This window comes from Diabrotica undecimpunctata, chromosome 1, assembly GCF_040954645.1.
Source record: "Diabrotica undecimpunctata isolate CICGRU chromosome 1, icDiaUnde3, whole genome shotgun sequence".
NCBI classification, from domain to species: domain Eukaryota; kingdom Metazoa; phylum Arthropoda; class Insecta; order Coleoptera; family Chrysomelidae; genus Diabrotica; species Diabrotica undecimpunctata.
In genome coordinates, this window is record NC_092803.1 from 68764975 (window position 1) to 68791084 (window position 26110).

The window sequence follows — 26110 nt, forward strand, 5'->3', positions numbered from 1 at the left end:
CACGCATAAGCTGATAGATAGCCAATTATTACATTAAGTAAAAATATTTCCTAATTTTTATAAATAAAATAAAATTAAATAAAAATAATTAGGGCCTACCAATAGATGTGTAAAAGGGCACATTGTATAAGGCCAATAGCCTATATAGTGTTATTTTATTTTATTATAAAATGATTAAGATATTATGTTGCTTCCATTTTTCTATTCTTGTTAAGTACATCCAAAGAATATAGACGCTTAAGCGTCTATATTCTTTGGTACATCTATGTCTATCTGATAAGTATATTTTTATTAAATTATTATGGATGAAGTAATTATCTATAATGTAGTTCTGTTGTATATTATAATAACAAATAATTGGAAATTAATTCTTTTTATTTGTAATTATCCAAAACCCCTATCAACCATACACGTTTATTTATCTTTTCTTATCCCGCACTGCCATCTATCAGAAGAGAAATATATTTTATGGAAAATGGTCAGTATGTATGTGGATTTTTGACGTTTGACAGATAAGACAGATTATGGATTTCAGTCTAATCAAATTATAAAATCCAAAACATGTAAAATGGCTTCCGCTAGAATATATTTTATGTTTTTTAAATATAAATATTAAGAAAGTGCTATGTTTTTTAACACGAACTTAAGTGTTGGTGCTGTTAATTTATTATTGCCGTAAGTATGATACAATTTTTAGTTCCTGATCAGTAATAAATCTGCCCTTTCATTAAAAGGGCTTTTTAATTGAAATCAATAAAGAAACCATGGTCTTTAACACTTCCTGATCACGATTTTGTGTTTTATTTTGACTGAATTAGCTTAATTGCTTATGTTTTGCGTATTTGTCGGTGATTTTAATTTAGATAATTGAAACCTAACCTCTTTAAACAATGTAAACAATAATATTTTTGTATTTTCTATTTTCAGAAAAAAATTTATTTCTCCTTACTGAAAAAGGATATCAAAAGGAGAGTTTCAAAGCTCTCTCTGAATTTTTATAGTAAATAAAAAAATCTTCAAATCATCATCATTCTCTTTGCTGCTATCCTTATGCAGGATTCTCGAACTACATTTCAAATAAGTTTTTATTTTGGGTTATACCAATACCAATTCCCTGTTCTAAATATGTTAATACATTTTGTTGGAATCATTCTTGATATATAGATTTGAATATATAGCTTATGTAGATCTTGTACATTGTTATTTAACTTTTAATCCAGAAAAATAAAAATAGGCACCCACATTAGTGAGTTAAATCCAAATTTTGATAATAAAAAATTATATTAAAAGGTGCTTGAGAATTTTTGCTGGTGATAAAAGTTTTGCTTTTTGCAGGTGATTTAAAATTATGTAGGAATATAAAAAGTTCAATTGACATTCAAATACTTCAAACAGATATTAATATGCTGTGGAATTGAACTCAAGCTAGCAACTTAAAACTAAACATTGGCAAAATGCTAATTTTTAAGCTTCTTACCTTATAGATTATAAATCTCAATGACAAACTTTTACAAGAAAATATTACTTGATAGGTTAAATTTAAAATCATTTTATGATAGTTCTATTTAAAACATTTTATTCATAAACTTGTACTTGTACACTTCACATGACTCACTTTATCAAGAACAAGAACTCAAACATTCATATCTATTTAGCCTCTGTGATAACTGTTGCCCATTTTAAAAGTTCAGTCAGTACATACAGTTAAACCTGTAGTATACATCCCATTTTCTATTAATTTAAGGTTAAGAGTTTTCTTTATTGGTATAGTACATGCTAAAAGGATTTGAGATTTTAGTTGTTTGGTTGTTAAATGTTCTGCTTGTTTTTTTTTACTTTCTGAAGCAGTACTGCCTGTCAATTTATGACATGTTTTAACATTACTACCATAATTATAATCACCACTATTCTAATCAGCATTACAGCCAACACTGTATTAATTTGCTGATAATATTATATTGTATTCGCTCCCTGCGTGACCATGGTAGGGGTACTTTGAAACGATGCCAGCGTGTGTAGCGGCGAAATATGACAAAATTGGACCTACCTTTTTACGCATAAATTTTATCAAAAATGTGTGCAAATACATATTGCGTATTTAATTGTGCTAATAATAGCAAAAATAGTAAGTGTAGTTTTTATAGGTTCCCAAAGATTACATATAAATTAGAGAAAAGAAAAAGATGGATCCGTGCTATTAATATGAAAAAGTAAATATCACATAACTTCATTTTTATGCAATTGAAATAGGAAAAATTTAAATAATTTACATTAAATGATATTTTATAAGGCTTCAAGCTAACTGCAGAGTGCCTGATGACTTTAGCTTTTATATCATAACTTTTACTATTACTGTTTTTAAATATATGCTCTTTCACATGAAAAACTTGATTTGCCAGTACTAGATGTTTCCCTTTCTTTTCCGTTTGTGATTGAAAAGATACATTATGATGAATTTTGAGAAACCCAGTTTTCAATACTACATTTATTTTGTACATAAACTGAAAAAATATAATTAAAAACTTAATTATTAATAATTGTCAATTTCGCATGTATTTAACAATGTCAAACATATGTCATATGTTTAACCTGAAAATTGGTAGGTCCAAAACTGTCAGATGAAGGCAGTAGGTGTCGCGTCAGTCACGCATGGAGCGAATAGTTCATTCTGATATTGCTACCCAGTTTGTTTTGCAATGTGTACAACCCAGGTGATTCATTATGTTTTCCTCATATTTCAAAGTGTTACTCAACTGATCAATACATACATGTCTTGGGTCTGGTTTCATTTGTATTAAAAGCATATTCATTTAACTCTCTTTTAGCTTCAATTTTCATTTCTAAATGTTTACTTTAACATGTAAGGGGATATGTGAATGCATCCAACAGTGGTTCAAGGCAAAATAGTAAACTGTAGCCTTGGATTGGGTATTCACAATGATAGAGGATATTATCTAATTCAATTCTACCAAAAAATAACATGGTCATCTTAAATATGCTGTTTAAAATTCCAAAAAGAAGAATTTATATCTGGACATACCCTCAAAATACTAAATATAAAATCATAAGAAACTAAATATATTATTTGATGGTTAACCTTAAACAACATCAGAGCAGATGCAGCTCAAATCACAACCCCATTATTGCTAAAATAAATATACAATTGAAGAAATTGAAAAAGAAGCAGACCTTGAAGAAAATATATTTTAGGGAATCTAAACAACAATGAGATCAAAGAAAGGCTAATAGCAGAAATGAATGAAAATTTAGAAAAAATAAAAATCCACCTGAAAATATCATCAAAAATATAAATAGAATGAGGATATCTATCAAAGAAGCTGTAGTAACACCATCATCAAAAAATTAAAAAAAAATGAAACATAAAAGAAAGCACTTGATGACAGAGGATATCTTAATGCTCATAGAGACCCAAAGAAAATATAAAAATAACACAAGAAAATCCAAAATAAAATTCAAAAGACAGAAAATTCAAATGCAAAGAAAATTTGTTTACAGATAAGTGCATAGAAATAGAAAAACTTCAAAAAAATATGACACCAGTGGCGGCTGGTGTGGTAAAATTTTGGGTAGGCCAAGCCAGCAAATTACATAACTATGTGTAATCAGTGACGGATCCAGAGGGAGAGGTCACGAAGTCATGACCCCCCCCCCCTAACTAATTTTTTAATGATTTCTCTGTTCATTTTAACTTCTGCGTTGTATCTAACTTTTGCGATTTTTGATTTTTCATCTAGCAAATCGCGAACAGAAAACGCCCTCTTCTGTATATCCTTAAAGGACAGGAAATTACTTAAATGTTCCTTGCAACTGGAATGCTTTTTTAAGGAGGCAGACAGATTTTTTAAATCAAAGTATCCTTCACAATTCTATACACATTTCTTATTAGAAAATAACAAACACGGCCTACAATATAGTCTGTTTTTTCCAGACAACCATTTGTAGACATCATACCAAGAGCAATTAAAAGTATGCACCTTTTTCCCATCTTTTTGGTCAATACGCAATGTTCGCCTTTCATTCATAATAATTTTTTTCTATCAATTTCAGTTCTTCTAGATAATGGCGATTCCAATAGTAAAACAACAATGTCCAAACACTCACTAACAACATTACTATTACTGCAACCTGGTAAAGCGTCATAAAAACTCATTTTTATGTATCAGTTATAAAACAATCTCACATATATAAGTTGCATACAATCAGGCGATATAGAAATCACGCAAATGTGATTTTTTTTTCTTCGAATTTTACGAATTTTTTAAAATTTATTTGGGCAACCGTGCACTTGTTTGCAATTGTGTTGTTTGTTTAAAAATATGTTACAATTATAGATTATGTTACATATTTTTTTATCATAATTTAAAAGAAAATTAATATTACAATTCGATAATTACGTTACAAGTGACAACGATGGTCATCGTAGGCCCGATCGTCTGGTGCCTAAACAGCAAGCATAAACATGACAATATAAATCTTTGTCCGGCAAGCTGCTTAACTTCAAACGCTTTTTGTACGGGGATCTTATGTGAGCTGGGTCGGCCAGTTCCTATCGGGCCTATTAATGATATTTAAAATGCCTGAATACGATTCGATGCTTTCTGTGGTAATATAATAATTTAGTTGTTTTAACGGACGCTAATGTATTGAGTGATTTCGTACATTTAAAAGTTATTTACATGCATTTAACATAATTTTTAAATATATTTTTTTCAATTTTAAAGCTCTTAAAATTATTGGGTAGGCCCGGCCTATCCTGCCTACCCCCAAAAGCCGCCACTGTATGAGACTTTTAATTTTATAGGAGAGTGAAGGAACTAACGAAAAACAAAAATTAAGGAAACCTGTTATTTGTTCAAAGTGAATAAATAATTCAATTGTAAGCTAGATCAACTTATGGATTAAACTGTGTAATAACTATATTGAAAACCTTTTTGAAAACAACCGAGTAGAAAACAAAACGATACTCTAAGAAAACCAATAGGACCAGATATAACTAACACAGAAATTCAATTTCATTTTGATAACATTAAAAAACAAAAGAGTGCACAGACCTGAAAACCTCGCAATAGACTTCATAAAATTAGTGGATGAGAAATATATAGACACATTGAACGACCTCTTTAATACCATTTATAGAACTGGCCTAATACCATAAGAATAAATAACCATCCCATAGAATCCCAAAACTGCAAGGACTATTGCATGATAAGTGTAATGAGCCTTACATTAGGACTTTCTGAAAATCATACATCACAGACTATAATTATGTTAAACTTTGAAGAAGACATCAGAGACACCTAATTTGAGTCTTAAATACAAAAAGATAGATTCCAAAAAGATATGGATAATCACCAACATTTACTATAACCAAAGTGCTATTAAAAATTAAAGAAAGATCAACAGAAGAAAAATACATTAAAAGATGGGTCAGACAAGGTTGTATTTTATCACCAATTCTATTATGTAACCTATACTCAGAATGTAATTAAGCAGGTGTTTGAAAACAAAAATATTAGTATAAAAGTGAATAGAATTCTTATTACACACACACACACACACATATATATATATATATATATATATATATATATATATATATATATATATATATATATACAGATGATACAATCATCATTGCAAAAAATCTCATCTATTTATTAAAAACTATTAACAAAAATAGTAGAAATTACGGAAGAATATGAGGTAAAACTCTATGGTTGTATTGAAGAAAAAGAATAAAATTAATCACCAAATCAACAATCAGCAGACTGAAAGAGTTGAGAAATATAATTACCTGCAAGCATATGTGAATAAAAAGAATGATTACATGAAGGAAATCACAATAAGAATTGAGAAAGTGGAGACTATATTATGATGTGGAGACATGAACCATGACTAAGTACTGGTAACAAAATAGAAACATTCAAACTATGGACTTAATAGCCTAAACTGATAAAATAACAAATGCAGAGATACTAAGAAGAATGAGAAAAGAAAAAGCATTACTTTTGACCATCAAAAGTCGCACACTTCAATATTTTGAACATCTTAAATGGGGGGAGATTAATATCAAGTTCTACGAAACATAATTCAGGGAAAAGTTGTAGGGAGAAGAAAATTTAAAAGAGTTGTTTGGTTGTAACTCCAATCAACTGTTCCATGCAGCTGTATCTAAGGTCCAAATAGCAATGATGATAGCCAAACTTTAAAACTTTGATGGCACATGAAGAAGTAGACAAATGTGAAGGCATCAATTCTACTGAAATTGGAACCAGTGTCTTACATCTTCAAATATTTAGAATTTGTGACAGGAAATGTCACAAATGTTTCAAATGAGAATTATTAAGTTTGCTAATGCTGAGTAAAGGTCTATATGTTTACATTCACACATAGTTTTTCTCAGTCTTCGATAATAAGACTATCTTTTTACTGGTTTATAGCAGACAATTATTATAATCTAATAATTTTAATCTCATTCTTAAGATCATTTGAGAAACTGACTCTTTAAAAATTGATTCTAGTGGTTTGTGGTATCTGTGGAATGTTACAAAGTTATGGATTTTTTTATAGCAAATAGAATAATAGGATTTACTCTTCTATTTGAGCATCCTGTTGATCAGGTTTTATGAGGCTTTTGATATGAATGCCCCATATCTACTATCTTGCAAAATACATGCCCCTTTATTTTTAGATCTAGCTGTTTCAATTTCCATGGGCTTTTTAGGATCAAATACTTTTAAGAACTGGTAAATTAGTCAATAGTACCATCAACTTAATTTTAATGCATGATATTAATTTATCTTGTTTGAACTATGGTATGGACATATTTAGAATCAATTGAATGTATTTATTACTAGTTTTAACACCTCCCTTTGAAAATATATAACCCATTAATTTGACACTAGCTTTTTTAAACTGTATTTTGGATTTGTTAAATTTGATGTTGCATTAGATAGCTCATAGATCCTTGCCAATAAACATACTTCATATCTAGTGCAGTGAAGAACGGTATATTGCTGAGTTTTACTGTAAATTCATCAGGAGACAGCATTTTGAAGTGTTCTTGCTTATTGACTTTATTCTGTTCCATCGAGTTAGAATCTATGGAGAAGCTATGAGCATATTAACGTATGTATTAAAAACGGCGTAGGTAGGCGTGGCTAACGGTGATACCAATATGGCGGTAAGATCATGGCCGGACTCAATAATATTAAAACTACTATAAAAATATGACTAGTTATTCAGAAGATTTAATAATAATCTACAAAGTGCAATACATTTTTAATAAACTATGATTTATTTATCCCGCGGTAAACACTAAAAACACGATATATTATACATAAAGATAAATTAATACAGTCAAATACTATTAATTTATTCTCTGAAGTACGGGCCATTACTTTGTTTACATATTTGTATACTAACCTGTAGAACGATATTCCTGAAGATTTTTTATTAACATTGCTTCTGCCACTGCAACTACGTTGAGAACAAGAAACCAATATTATGCACTATCACAATATATTACAGTTTCTATAAAAGTATTATAAAACTAAAAATATTCGAAAATCAACAAACGTAAACAAACATATACGATCTGTCAAAAGTGTCAAAACAATATGGCCGAAGTGAGGTCGTTTTTAGTCACGTGATGCCCTCTCCATAGATTCTAACTCGATGTTCTGTTCGTTCAGTTCAAGACATATTATCAAGTCACCATTGATTTCTTTTCCATGATTACAATTGAACCCACCCTGTAGGCTTATCCACTTTTGTTATGATCCCTTTAGTCTCAAGATCACACAATTTAATTTTTAAGTGCTCTGTTAACACATAAGAACTCTTCTTTTATATTACTTACTAGCTGACCCGCTGAACTTTGTACCACCTAAAATTAAATAATGTGTCGAAGTTCAATAAGCTCCTCTTTCCAGTTTGTTAAGTAACGGATCACAGTTTTAATTACAGTCCGGGAAATAAAATGAATCCCGTCAAGGTGTCAGTATCGACTTTACTATTTCCAAAATCTAACAACTGTTTTGAAAACACAATTGCACTTTGATCTTGTTGCAAAAACACTCGCATGTTATTTGTCAATTGGAGCGCCCATACATGCCACCAAAAATTGGATGATGTTAGGCATGCGTTTAGTTTATTCTCAGCAGCTAATTGGGGAATAATTATTAAATAAGAAACAGTCTGACAATAGAATAATGGTTTCACCAAAATTTATTTTGATTGTTACGAATATCTTTCAAAGATCTGTCCAATGAGCTCTTGTGAATCAATGTACATTCATCCCAAAAGATTAATTCGCATAGCTGTAAAATCCTCTCCATTGTTTTATTTTTGACGATGTTGCAATCTGGTGTTTGATTAATTTGTATGCTTAATGATAATTTCAAGGCAAATTTTCGTTCGCCTTCTAATAAAGTTGCAGATATTCCAGATGAAGCCAACGCTAGGGCTACTGCGATCTGATCCTTGCCAATAACAATAACATTAGTAATGTTTTTTCTGTCCTTCCTGGAGCATCAAAGAAGTAAATTCCAACAGAACCAATGTCCACAGCTTCTATCAAAGTATTATATGCTATCCTTTGTTGTTGATTTAATTCTAGAAAATTTGTATGAACTATTTCGACAAATGATTCAGTGTTGAACTGTTGTTCTCTTTGTAACTGTTGTTCTCTTTGTAACTGTTGTTCTCTTTCATAAAGTCACAAAGGAAATGTTTAACATTTATTTACTGACTAATATTAATGGTGCGTCATAAATTTTCTTTGAACGATGTATTAAGCTACATAAAAAACTATGTCTTGATAAATTAAAATAAAAATATATATATATATATATATATATATATATATATATATATATTTATATATATATATATATATATATATATATATATATATATATATTTATATATATATATATATATATATATATATATATATATATATATATATATATATATATATAAGAGAGACCAAATGACAGACAAAAAAATTCAATTAGCACACTGCGAGTCTGTAAATATTCGTCAAACTTAAGATTTAATTTTATTATATTTTATTTTATTTTATTCCATTTTATTCTAATTTATTTTATTCTATTTTATTTTTTTAATTTTATTTTACTTTATTTTGCTCTATTTTATATTATTTTATCTTAATTTTATTTAATTTTGTTTTATTTTATTTAAAACTAACTTATTCTAATTTATTTTATTTTTGTTTTATTTTATTCTAAATTATTTTATTTTATTTTATTTTACGCTACTTTATTCTACGTTATGCCATTTTATTTTAACTATTCTATGTTATTCTATTTTACTGTTTATTTATTTTATTTTAATGTATTTTATTGTATCTTATTTTAATAAAAAGTTTCTGACATATCTGAACTTAAAATGTACCTAACATATATATATATATATATATATATATATATATATATATATATATATATATAGTAAACTCTTAAATATTGGAGAAATCTGCAAGAAATACTCTAATGTGTATCAATTGTTTCGCCGAACGTTTTCGCCAAAGAGAATTAATTTGGCTTCTTCAGGGCTGAAAGAGAATAAATTATAATTAGCTACCATATATTATCTATTAAAACATTATTGATCTTACCGTAACTTAGAATTGTAGAGTTAGAATATTAAAAAACTTTGCTAGTAACATAGTGGTGTTTTTTGTTACTATGTGCAAAAAAAAGTTTTTTATAAGGATTGAAATGTATGGTAGCTTCGAACTTGACACGTAAAGGCTTACCCAAGGTTAATCGAAAAACCCAATGCAACTACATTTAAAGGAGGTAATTCTTTGAAATGTCGGCAATAACTAAATTTTTGATTTTTAGATAGTTAAAAGTGAGGTTCTGTTTAAGCCAGAACGCAAGCGCTGACAACTTCATTATTAATCCGTATGAATCTTTATGTCGTTAAGGTTCATTGGTAAAAAACGAATGAATTTAAATCCCAGTAAAGGGAAATATTATTTTGATTTTCTTTATTTAATTATATTATATTGTTCATGTATTATTAAGTCTTATTGAGACGTATCTAAGAAAAGCAAGGGAATGTTATATATTTTTTGTTAATGAAAATTAATTATAAAGGTATGTTAGTTGTTAATGGATATATCAGTCAAGTTAGTAATCTGTGATATAGTATTGTTCTTGGTATCTGATTTAAGTAACAGGTGGTATATATCGCTTAGATTCTTGATGTCACTCTTAACATTAATGGAGAAATCGTTAAGGAAAATATAAGACATTTCAATGAACTCTCTTTTAGATTTATTGTTCTCACGGTGGAGAATTGTGGTGTTAGTATAGTCCATGAGATGACCAGTGGAATGGACATGTTTGGCTAATGCACAACGGTCAGGGTGAAGTCGAGAATCACTTTTGTGTAGTGTAATACGTGATTTCAATAATTGAGATGTTTGACCGATGTAGGAATTGTTGCAAGAGAGACATGGAATGTTGTAGACAATATTACTAAGCCTATCTATGGGAGTCTTATCTTTTATCTTAGAATAAAGATTATTAATTGTTAGGGCTGATCTACAAGCTACATTAAGTTTAATGTTGTTATTATTATTGCCAAAGCTATTTTCAACACTTTTCAGAATCCTTGTTAACCCCGGAGTGATATCTCTGAAATATGGTAATGAAAAATATTTGTTTATAGGAGTATCCGAGACTGGGTTCCCACTTAAGACATCAGGATCAGCATTGTTAGTCGCGAAGGAAGGTGAAATATCTTCGTCATGGATAGTATTAAACAAAATCTTATTAACTAATGGTGTTGGATAAGCGTTTGAAATAAAAAGTTTCTGTAGGATTTGTAGGTTTTTTGTATGAAATGAAGGATCTGATAGTTTTGTTACTCTATTTTTCATCTGTTTGATTAAGTTGACTTTGGTAGAATTGGTAGAATTAATAATTCTACCAAAGTCAACTTAATCAAACAGATGAAAAATAGAGTAACAAAACTATCAGATCCTTCATTTCATACAAAAAAACCTACAAATCCTACAGAAACTTTTTATTTCAAACGCTTATCCAACACCATTAGTTAATAAGATTTTGTTTAATACTATCCATGACGAAGATATTTCACCTTCCTTCGCGACTAACAATGCTGATCCTGATGTCTTAAGTGGGAACCCAGTCTCGGATACTCCTATAAACAAATATTTTTCATTACCATATTTCAGAGATATCACTCCGGGGTTAACAAGGATTCTGAAAAGTGTTGAAAATAGCTTTGGCAATAATAATAACAACATTAAACTTAATGTGGCTTGTAGATCAGCCCTAACAATTAATAATCTTTATTCTAAGATAAAAGATAAGACTCCCATAGATAGGCTTAGTAATATTGTCTACAACATTCCATGTCTCTCTTGCAACAATTCCTACATCGGTCAAACATCTCAATTATTGAAATCACGTATTACACTACACAAAAGTGATTCTCGACTTCACCCTGACCGTTGTGCATTAGCCAAACATGTCCATTCCACTGGTCATCTCATGGACTATACTAACACCACAATTCTCCACCGTGAGAACAATAAATCTAAAAGAGAGTTCATTGAAATGTCTTATATTATCCTTAACGATTTCTCCATTAATGTTAAGAGTGACATCAAGAATCTAAGCGATATATACCACCTGTTACTTAAATCAGATACCAAGAACAATACTATATCACAGATTACTAACTTGACTGATATATCCATTAACAACTAACATACCTTTATAATTAATTTTCATTAACAAAAAATATATAACATTCCCTTGCTTTTCTTAGATACGTCTCAATAAGACTTAATAATACATGAACAATATAATATAATTAAATAAAGAAAATCAAAATAATATTTCCCTTTACTGGGATTTAAATTCATTCGTTTTTTACCAATGAACCTTAACGACATAAAGATTCATACGAATTAATAATGAAGTTGTCAGCGCTTGCGTTCTGGCTTAAACAGAACCTCACTTTTAACTATCTAAAAATCAAAAATTTAGTTATTGCCGACATTTCAAAGAATTACCTCCTTTAAATGTAGTTGCATTGGGTTTTTCGATTAACCTTGGGTAAGCCTTTACGTGTCAAGTTCGAAGCTACCATACATTTCAATCCTTATAAAAAACTTTTTTTTTCACATAGTAACAAAAAACACCACTATGTTACTAGCAAAGTTTTTTAATATTCTAACTCTACAATTCTAAGTTACGGTAAGATCAATAATGTTTTAATAGATAATATATGGTAGCTAATTATAATTTATTCTCTTTCAGCCCTGAAGAAGCCAAATTAATTCTCTTTGGCGAAAACGTTCGGCGAAACAATTGATACACATTAGAGTATTTCTTGCAGATTTCCCCAATATTTAAGAGTTTACTATTTAACTAATCTGCAAAGATTAAATTTCTTTTCTATATATATATATATATATATATATATATATATATATATATATATATATATATATATATATATGTTGTTAAGTCTCCCTTTAAGAAAAGGTAACATTTCAACGTTGTCGTTGGTGATCGTTCAGCTCTTTGCGTTGCGTTTTCTCTCGTAAAATAAAGTTTTTGTCCATTCACCAGGTGAACAGCTAAATTCACTAGAGTGGGATAACGTTTGTGTATGGAAAATGAAGAGATTCTCCATACCGCCTCATTGACATATCTTCACATGTTAAAACTTCATCGTTATTCCGATTAAGACCTATTTTGATTGATTGGTGGCTGTTTAATTTTGTGCAATTTATTTCTTCAAAATATATTTTTTTTTACAATAAATAATCTTATTATTTGTTATCAATACATGATGTAATGTAAATAAATGAATATTGATTGTCGGTAATTCGTAAAGTTCTATTATATTTACGATTGTTTACATTAATATTGTCTAAAAGCACGTATACTTGGTTGTATAGTAATTTCCAGTCACTTCTAGTTTCTCAAAAAGTAACTAACTTCACAAAAAAAAAATTACTAAATTCACTAGACAGTTCGGACTGGAATTAGCGAACCGACTATAGTAACATACACACCAAAAAAAAATATCTAATTTGGTACAGGCGTTCTGAAGTTATCATAAACATTTCGGAGATTCATTTTTATTTATATAGATAGGAGGCTCAACACCATCTCTCAACATTAAATAGTATTTTTTTTATGAACTTTACCAAGACCACCAAATAATGTGAGTATTTTGTCTTCCATCTATGTCTTGTAAATTGTTGAATTCAAGTCTTGCTTTTGATTGAAGCCTTTTAAGTACTTTAAGTATTCCTTAAAACCTAATAATGGAACCTGATTTTCTGCATCTAGATTAATTAGAGAATTATACAACTGCAAACGAAATATCTTTTTTAGTATTTTTAATACATGTTAATATACCTACTACTCTCTTAATTTTAAACTTAATATCTCCATACTCCATACAAAGTGTTTACCTTGTCTCCAGTATGTAGTTAGAATGAAAGAAGCTTATCTAAGAAGCTTTTAATTTTTAAGTTCAATGAATGAATATAATACTCATGTTCACTACAGTCACTGAATTATTGACACTCTCACTTTCTATCTTCAAAGGATCACTTACATTTGCCTTTATTACTTCATACACTTTCTTCTTTGGCTCACTCATTACTGTTCTTAGCTGTTCTGGTTTTACATCACCTTGTATTAGACCAGGTTTAGGATTTTATTTGCAAAATAATTATATATGGATCCCAGATAATATCACCTTATTGACTATACTCTGTGCTGTTTAAATACCTTTATGTAATTATGTAACAAATTAATTAGATAGTTGACCCTATCGCTGTTAAATGTAAATATTTCTAAAATTACGTTTTTCTGGTGGTAAGTAATAGTTTCAATTTTTTTTTCAATATGTTAGTTGTGTTTCTTCATCTGTAACAATCGAAGTATTCACTTTATAAATCTACGATGTTTTGTCACTAGTCTTAGGAAAACTTTTAGTTTTTTACTTTCTGACTTTCTGTGTTTCCTACTCTCAAACTTTTCGTTAAAACTTGGCCAATCCAAGACATAGATGTTCAGGGGACTTAAACATGGCTTCCATAATGATGCCGACACTTTTATTTTTATGGTGAAACTAATCACAGTTCTGGCACAATTTATTAGATTATATTGGATGATTCAATAAAACAATCCCCTTGGTTAAAACTTTTGATAATTTTCAGAGATGTTATGATCCAACATCTAGAGGTTCAGGGGATTTGAACATGCCTCCATAATAAATCTGACACTTTTATTTTTACGATGAAACTAGACACAGTTCTGGCACAATATATTAGGTTGGATGATGGTTGGATGTGGAAGAAATTTTTTATTCATATCCCAAATTTTTACATATTGGTGACTTTAATATACAGTACATTCAACCAACTTACACACCTAAACGATTAACGGAATTCGCAGAAAACCTTTCGTTGTAGTAAAAGGCACGGTAAACTGCACTGGTGTTCTCCATAATGTTTAACATTTTGCTAAATTTTAGGTATAACCACAGATATGATATTAGAAGGAGGTAAGGAACTAATTGCAATTGTAACTAAGCTTGTGGACAGTTGTTTACATCAGGGCAAAGTCCCTAAGAGCTGGAACAACTCTAAAGTAATCTTATTATACAAGAAAGGTGATAGTCGAAAATTGGAAAACTACAGACCCATCAGCCTACTGTCACACCTGTTTAAAATACTCACCAAAGTCATAACTACTCGACTAACAAGGGAATTAGACGAATACCAACCATATGAACAGGCAGGTTTTAGAAAAGGCTATTCAACTTCCGATCACCTGTTAACCACAAAAATATTAATAGAAAAATGTAACGAATACAAGTTTCCAGTTTTCCTAGCATTTGTAGACTACGAAAAAGCTTTCGATACCATAGAACACACGGCCGTAATAAACACAATGCAAAATTGTAGAATAGACAGCAGATATATTAACTTAATAAAAGAAACTATGAACCCAGCTACAGCTACATACTACCTAAATGAAAATGAACACACGAACCCTGTACCATTAAACAGGGGAGTCAAACAGGGAGATACTTTATCACCCAAACTGTTCACCTTAGTTTTGGAGGACGTTTTTAAAAACCTAAATTGGACATATAAGGGAATAAACATCAATGGCCGCTCCCTTAGTAATCTACGATTTGCAGATGACATAATCCTGATAGCTACTGACCTACAAGAAATGCAAACCATGCTTTTAGAACTACATACCGAATCTTCTAAAATAGGACTGAAAATGAATTTAAACAAAACAAAAGTCATGCACTCCGAAGACACCGTGACAATAATAAACGATAAAGTTATGGAAAAAGTTGAAGAATATATATACTTAGGACAAAAAATAATACTAAATAGGGAAATTCAAACTGAAGAAATAAAAAGAAGAAGAAAGTTAGCTTGGACAGCATTCGGTAAACTGAACTATATACTCAGAAATCAACAAATTCAATTACATCTTAGATCTAAAATTTTTGATGCATGCATTATTCCGATATTAACTTATGCGGCACAAACATGGACAATCACAAAAAAGAATATGAATATACTTAGAGTCACTCAACACGCGATGGAAAGAGCAATGCTAGGTATATCACTTAAGGACAAGAAAACAAACACATGGATAAGACAGAAAACCAAAGTCACCGATGTGGTGCAAAAATCATTAAAGTTGAAATGGGAATACGCTGGACATGTAGCTAGGAGCGATCTAAACAAATGGCACAGATCAATTTTAACCTGGAGACCATACCAACACAAAAGACCCAGAGGCAGACCTCCTATGAGATGGACAGATGATCTGAAAAGGACTGCCGGGAAAAATTGGCTACAAGTAGCGTACAATAAAAAACAATGGAAGGGAAGACTTGAAGAGGCTTATGTTCAGATGTGGACGTGAATGGCTAGATGAAGAAGAAGAGGAAGAAGGTATAAAATAAATATATGTGTCATTAACCCATTGTTCATAGTTTTGCATATTTTGTTAAATTTTTTTTAATAAATAGTAGTTCTTGCATAATGTTATTTAACGTAAATTTCTTTCACCTACTAGTTTAATAATTTTTTTCTGAAACAAATACTACCGTGCTAAGGATAATTTATATTCAAAGTAGATATACAAAGTACTAAAATATCACTTTTAATTTTTGTTAAAAAATACCTCGGAATAAACTAGAACATTTTATCAATTTAAACAGTGGTGGTTAGATTGACCATATGTCTGTTAGAGTGTATCGTTTTTGAGACATCTGCGATTACGGGTTATGGTTAAGGTTTATTTGGTAAATATATTTAACTTTTAATTTTCAAATGAAAATATTTCTACTAAAAATAAAATAATTGTGGGAAACATTTTAATTTGTTTATGTACGGTCTCCAACCATTTCTAAACCTTTTATCAAACATAATTAAATTACAATCGGCGTTCCTAATGATCATTAGACAAATTTGCTTAATGTGTTTAGGATCTTTGTAAGCGGTTATATTATATTTTACCTCTCAAGCACAACAGTTAGAAAGTTTCTGTCATATTGATCTAAACTCAGTATATTGTAATTCAAACGTAAAGTTTCAAGTGATCATCATGCCTATAGAAAATGTCACACTAAGAGTGCAGTACGGGTAAGATACGGCAATGCTTTTTTCTTATGGAGAATAAACGCGCAGGGTTGTCGGTTTTCTCCAGCTGTTGATTGCTCATTGTCTCACAGGACCGGCTTGGATAAAATGCATCTGCCGGCAGTACGAGTAAAATATTTTATATCATGTATACGTACACAGTAGAATAAAAAGGCATTGATGAGTTATTGACAACGAAAACTATGAATTTTGCATATAAAACGTCAACATGAGATATACAATTGAATCATATTCATAAGAGTAACATTTGAACACCTCTTTACAAGAACAACATACAAAAACTGTAGTTTTAATGTTTTACATAAAATAGAAAAAACCTACATAATTTCTAGGAAATAATTTGGAAACTTGGAAATGATATTATTTATAGATATTATATATAATATTCAAATTTCCAATTCTTTCATAGAAATTAGATTTTTTCTATTGTATGTAAAATATTAAAAATACAGTTATGTTTTTACATTTTCTATAAATAGGTCTTTATTTATTTTGTAAAACTTCTGCTACAAATTACCATCACAATTTGATAAACTCCAAGCTTTCCCTATTTCACCCCCTACCCATCCTTAGGGTGAAAGTGCTTTTGGAAAACGAAACTACACTTCAAAATTTAGTCTGAGTTTCAACAGAGAGCATGGAGTCCCATAAGTTTAAATCCGATGAATTATTTAACGGTTGCGCTAAACTCGTAATGTTAAATGTGTTGTGTTTTTTACAAAATACGGAACAACTTAATGTAAGTACTGCTGTAAGACGTACTTCGTTGATGACTGGTGTTAGCGAAAGAAGCATTTACAATTTCAAAAAAGAAAAAGAACAGAGTGGAACGTTGAAATCGCCAAAAAAACGTAAAAAACGAGTGTGTCAATCAAATTCTAGAATATTCACATATGACGAGGGTGTAAGAAGTATTCTACGGCGAATTGTTCATTGTGAATTTTTCATGAAAAATTTGCCGCCATTCTTAAGCATATACATAACTTCATACAAGGTAATGAGAATATACAGCCGTTGTCTCTTTCTACTTTATACAGACTTCTGAAAGATATTGGATTTGTTTATAAGAAACGTGGCCGAAGAAGCATCATGGTGGAGCGAGAGGATATTATTCATTGGCGCCATAATTATTTGAGAACTATACGACGTTTGCGAAAAGACCATTGCAATATCATATATTTGGACGAATCGTGGGTTAATGTTGGCCAATCTATAAATTACGAATGGTGCGATACTACGATACAAAACAGTCGTGATGCTTTTCTTAAAGGTTTAAGTACTGGCTTAAAAGCACCTACTAAACGAGGTCCACGATATGTTTTATTGCATGCAGGTTTTTCAGGAGGTTTCCTTCCTGGCACACAGCGTGTTTTTCTGGCAAAGAAAAATGATGGCGACTATCACGATGAAATGGATGCCGCATATTTTGAGTCGTGGTTTAAGGAGACATTAATATCAAATTTACCAAATAATGGTCGTAGGAATGTCATTGTAATGGACAATGCATCGTACCACTCCCGTAAAGAGAGATTCCCTAACAATTCCTGGAATAAAGCTGCAATCAAGGAATGGCTAGTGGAAAAAGACATTTTTTTCGAGGAGTGTTATTTGAAATCCGAGCTATTAGAAGCAGCGCGTGCTTTTAAAGATCAATACGATAAGTATCATCTTGATGAGTATGCTTCACAACATAATGTTTATATTTTAAGGCTTCCTCCATATCACTGCGAATTGAATCCTATAGAAATGGTGTGGAACCAAGTTAAGCGATATGTAGGTACCCATAATACCACTTTTAAAAACGACGAGGTACGCCAGTTGATCGACGACGGTTTCGCACGCGTCACAGAGCAAAATTGGCGCAATTATGTCACTCATGTTGTTGAGAAAACGGAAACTGAGATGTGGACTGCGGACAACCTGCAAGATGGCGTAGACCAATTGATAATACACGCGAACACAGGGGGAGTAGCGAAAGCGAATCCGACATCTCGGATGAAGAGGACGAATTTAGTATGATTAATTGAATATCTGTGAGTAACCTCGATTATTTTACACTGTATAACCAATAAAATGCATTTACCAGTCCAATCAGAGTATGGGCTTTTCGGATATTGGGCTGGGTGCACGGAAATCGAGTTCCCGGAGGTTCCACCCTGTATATTTATAGCTATCAAGAAATGTAATTTAAAATATATTTGTTAGTTTAATAAAGTATAAATATAATATAATGTTAAATAACTTACACTATAAACCTTATACCTGCTCATCTGGTCAAGTGTGGGCAAGGAAAGCCATTATCCCATATGGAATAACACAAGGTTTCGCTGAAAACTACCAGGTTGCTATGCCAAGGAACTAGGTAAACTTATGTTGTGTGTAACAAATGCGAGACTGCATTATATTTTAACAAGGACAAAAACTGCACTTCAAATTTCCACAAAAAAAAATTTCATAGTAGGTGTTAAAATTTCGCAGTGATTCAAGTGCGCAACTTGTTTTTTTAATAACATCGCCGGGACTAAAAAAATGTGCAAAGCTTTTTCGATATTCCCGTTCCTGATAATTTTTCACATATTTACAAAAGAAAAAGGTTTTCTTGGATATTGGGCTGGGTGCACGGAAATCGAGTTACCGGAGGTTCCACTTGGTATATTTATAGCTATCAAGAAATGTAATTTAAAATACATTTGTTAGTTTAATAAAGTATACAGTTTTATAATAAAATTCCCGCTAAAAACTTAAGGTCTTTTTATTCAAATTCATGCCTCTTATTTGGCTACTTGAAGGCAATTATTTTGTCAATATATTATTTTATAATAAATAACAGAGCCCGGCGTAGAGATCTGGGTACGGTTCTGTGACTACCACTTGGACCTGTTTGTATCGCCAAGCACAAGGCGTGAAATCCGGCAATTGTGCATTCCTATATTAGCCGTACTGCACTCTCGGTGTGACATTTTCTATAGACGTAAGTTGGATGTTGATGAATTAATTGCAAATGTGCATAAATACTTTACCATGCAAAGAGACCTTTAAAGTCATTATTATGTATAAATCAACGCGTTTGTGACGCACTCGGGATAAGCGAAAGTAAGCTAAAATCTGTAATAAAGACTGACAGAGATTCTCAAGAAGATCTTACTGTGGCTGAGTATCACGAAGACAAGGAAACAACTCGTAAATATTCTAGGAGCATTGACTTACCTGATAGAAAAATTTGAAATTCGCATTATTTCGTATCGAATGTGTGAAAACAATCATGTCAGTTTAGATACTTAACTAGCCAAAATAAGAGAAAGACAAGTTTCTGAAATTAAGAAGACTAGCCTTTGGAAAGTGTTAAGAGATTTAGTATTTAAATTCAAAAAAGAAAATAATAGGTTACTTTTATGCGAAAGGAGTAGTGTGGTTCACAAAAGAATTAAATTTTTAAGAGAATATACTAGACTTAAATCTGAAAATGCAACATTCTTATGATGAGACATGGATATTTGCAAAGGGTGCAATTAAAAGAATTTGTTGAGGCGACAGCATAAAATCAATAAAACACACAGATAGCGAAGGCAAAAGATACATCATTCTTCATGCAGGAGGAAAAGAAGGCTTTATGGAAAACGCAGATTTGATTTTTTCTTCAAAATCAAAATCTGCCGATTACCATGAAAACATGAATGAGGTTATGTTTGTTAAATGGCTTGAGGAGAAACTGTTACCTAGTCTGAATGAACCATCAATAATAGTTTTAGATAATGCACCTTACCATTCGGAGATTTTGGCCAAAAGAGTCGTGGAACGTACCGAGCATAAAAAATTAGTTAGTTAAAAATAATATCAATTTTCGGGAATACGCCTTCAAATCAGAGTTACTGGAAATTTCGAAACGTAATGAAAAACCAACAGTTCATATAGTTGACCAAATTGTATCAAGTTATGGACATCAATTACTACGGTTACCGCCGTATCACTGCCAGTTTAATCCCATCGAATACATCTGGGGTATGTGTAAAACGTATTATGATAATCACGTTGGATGCAGTAGATATAGTGACGATGCAGTTAGGGAAATGTGGCAAGAAGCTCTTAAAACTGCAACTCCAGAAATATGGGCCAAAACTGTAAATAAATGTGAAAAATTAATAGAAGATTGGTGGATCCGGGAAAATAAAATTAGTGAAATTAATCCAGTGATTATAGATTTACATAATGATAGCGGTAGTGAATTTAGTGACGATGATGATGATTTATAAATTTAAGCAATCAGTAAGTACAGTGTACTTACTTATTTGTTACTTACTTATAATGTTATTTACAAAATAATTGTACAGCAGGTTAACCATTATATTTATACAATTATTGTTAGCCCAATAAACAATAATATTTAAAATTCCATTTGAATTTTTGCTCCTCATTTCATACAAATTAACTCTTAACTGATAGTACAGGCAAAAATATTCTAAACAAAGTAAGTAATTAAAAAGATTATGGAGAACTCCAGTGCAGTTTTCCGTGCCTTTTACTACAACGAAAGGTTTTCTGCGAATTGCATTAATCGTTTAGAGGTGTAAGTTGGTTGAATGCAGTGTACCAGGGATGCTGTGGTCAAGTAGCTTTTTCAACAAATTCACCGGCCATGTTACTTGCTCAGATGTAGGTATCGATTTTTAAGATGTACCAAATTATTGATATGCTAAATAAAAGGAATGTGTTGTTGGATCTACTGTTTGTCAATGATAACTCGATGAAATGTTTAAGTCTACAGATCAACTTTGTAATGTAACACGAGAATCGCTTCAAGTTGGGAATTTTTACTTTTGCTATTTTTCCTGATTTTACTTTTTTTTACTGATTTTAAAAATGGGAACTATCAGAGTTTAAATAAATATGTATTTTCTGTTAATTGGGATAATATTTTTAACAATAGAGATATTGAGATTATTGTTTTTGAATTCTACATTTTAAATTTTGGAGTTCAATATTTCGTGCCATAAAAAATTTAAAACATGTTTTCTCCATATTTACCTAGCGATATAAGAAAATCATCATTCAAAAGTATCACTTAAAAAAAGTAAGTACAAAAAATATCACCTGTCTTATAGTCAAATAGATGATCACGACTTTACTCTTCTGGGGGCTCAATATAAAAGATTAAGTCAAGAGTGCTATAAAAATTATCCTGCTATTATAAAAGAGGACATCCCTAAGTTTTTTAAAAGTCTCATGTTTAACTATTTGAGAAATAGCATATAAACTAGGGGAAGGAGTCGGTCCTCTTAAACTCTCAGAGAGTCAAATATCTCTGGACTTAATTTAAGGATTATTAAGGATTTTAAGGAGGAAATATCTAATCTGTGAGTAAAATAGTACATTTGATAACATATATCTATAATTTTATGTCAATAAAAGATAAAACAAAAAGCTTGTGAAGTTAATTATGCAATTAAAAACATAGGTTTAACTAGATCATAGAGATAAGAGGTATTTTTTAGATCTCGCGCATTAGTCGATTTCTTTCTGCGTTATCCTGATAAAATAACACCACAATTCACTTAAATATTTATACTAGATTTTTGTTGCCTTGAGTTTATACTAGATTTTTGTTGTCCCAGTTTAAAGTAATTTGGAAAATATTTAATAAATGCTCAAAATATGAAGAAAAAAATCGGTTGCCTGTAAAGTCGGTTTTACGGGCGAAGATTTTACGTGACAACGTCTTTTTCTCGGTAGAATATTTATTGATATGAATATTATTAAATTGCACAATAGTTGTTTGCAGTTGAAACGCGCTGTTTCTTCTCAATCGACTGAATTACGATTGATTGCAGAGTGATTTAAACTAATAATTTACTTAACACTATCAACATTTGTCAATAGTATGACATAACCTATAAACTCAGTTTCTCAACTTTTGTGTCAATCTAACAATTAATCAATCAATCATAGTTTACGATAATGAAATATTAGTGTACAATTATTTACCTTTATTGTTGTAGTTGTTGTAAATGACGAATCTAAGCACTCCACATTTTCACTACAGACACAGCTGAAGATACTTTAACCACACGTGTGAACTTGTATTATGACGCTTTCTCGGTTTTCCAACGCCAAGAACGCTCGAGAAAGACAGAGACACAAGCACGCACCGATTCAACGCGCCTAATTCTCTAGTGCTGCGCGCGCAGCGGACCGATCATGTTTGAGTGGGAGAGAGACGCAAGGCATTCGCCGGTCCGGCGGGCCTCTCTCGTTCGGTGACTCATCGTAACAGACGTGAGCGGGCGTTACACTTTTTCATGAGTGACTCCGAGCCACAACCTAATTTAAGACGTTGTCACGTCAAAAAGTAAGCCATTACATTCAATTTTAGCAAAGGAAAGTATCTTTTAACGAGCAACACTTACAGCATATTTAATATATTAGATATGTATGCATGTCTACATGATATGTATGTAATTAAATTGGCATATCTTTATCTTCATGAACACTATGCAAATTGAACTACCTTAAGGTTGATCTGCACCCCCCAAAAGACAAACCCCAAATTCAAAAAAATTGAGAAGGTATATGTGATGACTAGAAGTATTTTCACAACTTTTAAACAAACTTTATGTTTTCGTTTTTGAAAAAAACTCAAAAACTACTTTTTTCCAAGTATAAAGCGGGAAAACCAAACATAGGATTTTGTTAATTTTTTTACAGCATCAAGATATAATTATAAGAAATACTTATGAATTTTTTGAAAATTTTTGAATTTACAGTTTTGGCCCAATAGGAAAAAATAATATGTTTCGGCTTATAATAAAGTTACCGGTAAGAAACCAAAAATTTTGTAAAAAAACTGTAAAAGTGGAAAATATTTGTAATAAAACGTTAAATATTTTTTCCTAAACATATGAAAAATCTCGTTAAACAAGAATTATGTCTTGAACTGCCGCCTTCAAATTGTAATGTAGGGAGATGACTCCATCTGAAGCAATGGTAGTATTTATCATCGATAGATAGCATTACGTTCGGCTTCGAAACGCTTCAAACGAAACGTCATACCAAAGAATATAGACGCTCTTTGGTCATACTAACAGGGTTGCCATATCAATTACTTTGTACAACACTTTGGCAGATTACAACAAAATTTAATAGGAATGTTATCGGTTTGAATTTTGAACCTGTCATGCTGAAACTTACAGAGTTACAGAATAGTAGATACTGCAACTTTTATTTTGAAAGTACGATATCATAAAAATTACACTCTATAAGTAATATATCAAAAACCTATTTAGTTTTAAAAACCTATTTAGGTGTTTTTAGTTAATTTTCCTTGCATAACCAGTGGCGTACCCAGAATTTGTCTGAGGGGGTGGGGTTTTGAAATTTTTTTATGCTACCTCCATTTTGAGTCCCTAAAATTTGAATTTTAGTTTAATTTAAAGTACTAAAGATAGCAGTGCCAAATATTCAGGTATCTATTATCCTGCCTACCAACTAAAACCACCCTTTCTTACTTGTGTGCATTTGACTGTCACACGTACCATACTCCGAAAGTGGGGTGACGATATTTTTGGAACACTTCCTTCTCTTATCTAAATCTTATCTATTGTTCTGAAGCTACTTTCTTGTGGCATTTTAAAGTAATTACAATTTTAATGGAATAAGCCAAAATCGAATCTTAAAATAAGTTTATTGACGTTTGACATTAATCCAACTTGTAAATACAATACATTTTGGAGACGGATATCGCCGTATTCCCGTTCTTCTCCGCCATTCCTGACGGTTTAAGGCATGTTCCTCCTCCAAACCTTTCGATTCCATCGCTCTTATAATTCCTTCATTCCATGAGCGTCAAGTTCTACCTCTTTTTCTTCTTCCAGGGGGCTTCCATTTGTGAAGTTTTTGGGGCCAACGTTTGTCTGGCATTCTCATTAGGTGTCCAAACCATTTTGAACCTCTTCTTTTATTGTGTCAGTGACCGTTTCTGTAGCGTTGGTCTTCCTTTCCTGCCTTGATGTTTTAGCACTTCTCAAATAATCCATTTCAACTGCTAACAATCTTCTCTTCAGGTCTGCATTGACAATTGTCCATACTTCAGAGTCATAACAAAGAACTGATTCAACCATGGTTTGCCCTATTCTTTTTTGTTCCTTTTGGAAATGTTGCGATTCCACCATAAGGAGTTCAGACATCTTACAATTTTACGTCCCTGAGCAATTCGGTGTTTAATTTCGGTTTGTCCCAAGCCGTTCTTAGCAATGACGGCACTTAAATATTTAAATTTTTCCACTTGTTTGATTTCCACGTCCTCGTCGTTCAACACTTCAAACCTTGCATCTGAATTGATAACTAAATATTCTGTTTTCTTCATGCTTGAAACCCCCATTTTACATATTCTCTGTATAGATGCTTCATCATAAATTCTAGATCATAAGAATCTTGAGCTAGGACGACTTGGTCATCCGCAAAGTTCAGAGAGTACGTCATTTCCTATGGGGATTACCATTCCCTGGCAGTGGAATTTCCAATTATGGAGGAAGAGCAATTGAACTGGTACTCGTAGACATATTTCCGTGTATCATGCAGTATCTACATAATTATGGAACTTAAATCGTATATTTTCTTTTAAAAGAGTTGTAAAATTGTTCTCTTGTGGCATGTTACAAGTTAAATACTATGTTTGTTTATATGACATTAAGCCACAATTGATTGTAATGAAAACTACGTTTTATAATTTGGCCTCATATTGTAGACAAAGAGCCATGCTCAAAATGATATCAAATTCTGATTGTTTTGTGTGTTTATGTATTAAATGTTTGTGTATTATACAGTGTGCGACATTAGTCCGAGGAAGTCCAGTTACTCATTTGTCGTAAGAGATACAAAAAAAAATAAAGTAAAGTAAAATTTGGAACACTTGGTTGGATAGGACCATACTCTAAAGGTATTTTCAGAGCCTACTTTACACCCTGTATATTTTACATTTTTGGACTCTTAGAACGTTCTCGTTTTTTCAATATAAGGTTTGGTCGTGTTCTACGAGGATATTTAAAAGATTATTACGTTTTTTTACTAATTTCGTAGAAAAATTAACACTCTGTAGAATTGTAAAGATTTTGATATCAAAAAATATATTTATGTTAAAAAGATTTTTCATATAGTCTGCTTTTGTTTAAAATTATTAACTTCTTCTTCTTCTTAACATGCCATACACCAAAGTGCGTAGGCGACTATCTCATTACTAGAATTCTGTTCTTGGCGGCGTGACACAGCTCGCCTGTATTGTGTATTCCTGTCCATTCTTTAATATTCCTTAACCAGGATAATTGTTTGCTGCCGGCTCCTCTCCTACCTTCGATCTTCCCTTGTAGGATT

The 26110-nt window shown here is 31.2% G+C and overlaps 1 protein-coding gene across 1 annotated transcript in view; it reads left to right on the forward strand.

Annotated features, from left to right (window-relative positions):
- The first annotated feature begins 540 nt into the window (after positions 1–540).
- LOC140450528 (uncharacterized) overlaps positions 541–26110 on the forward strand; it is a 58296-nt gene continuing 32726 nt past the window's right edge. Inside the window, exon 1 of the mRNA XM_072544186.1 lies at positions 541–675. The gene's annotated coding sequence lies outside the window, so the exon portion shown is untranslated. The remainder of the gene's footprint in view (positions 676–26110) is intronic.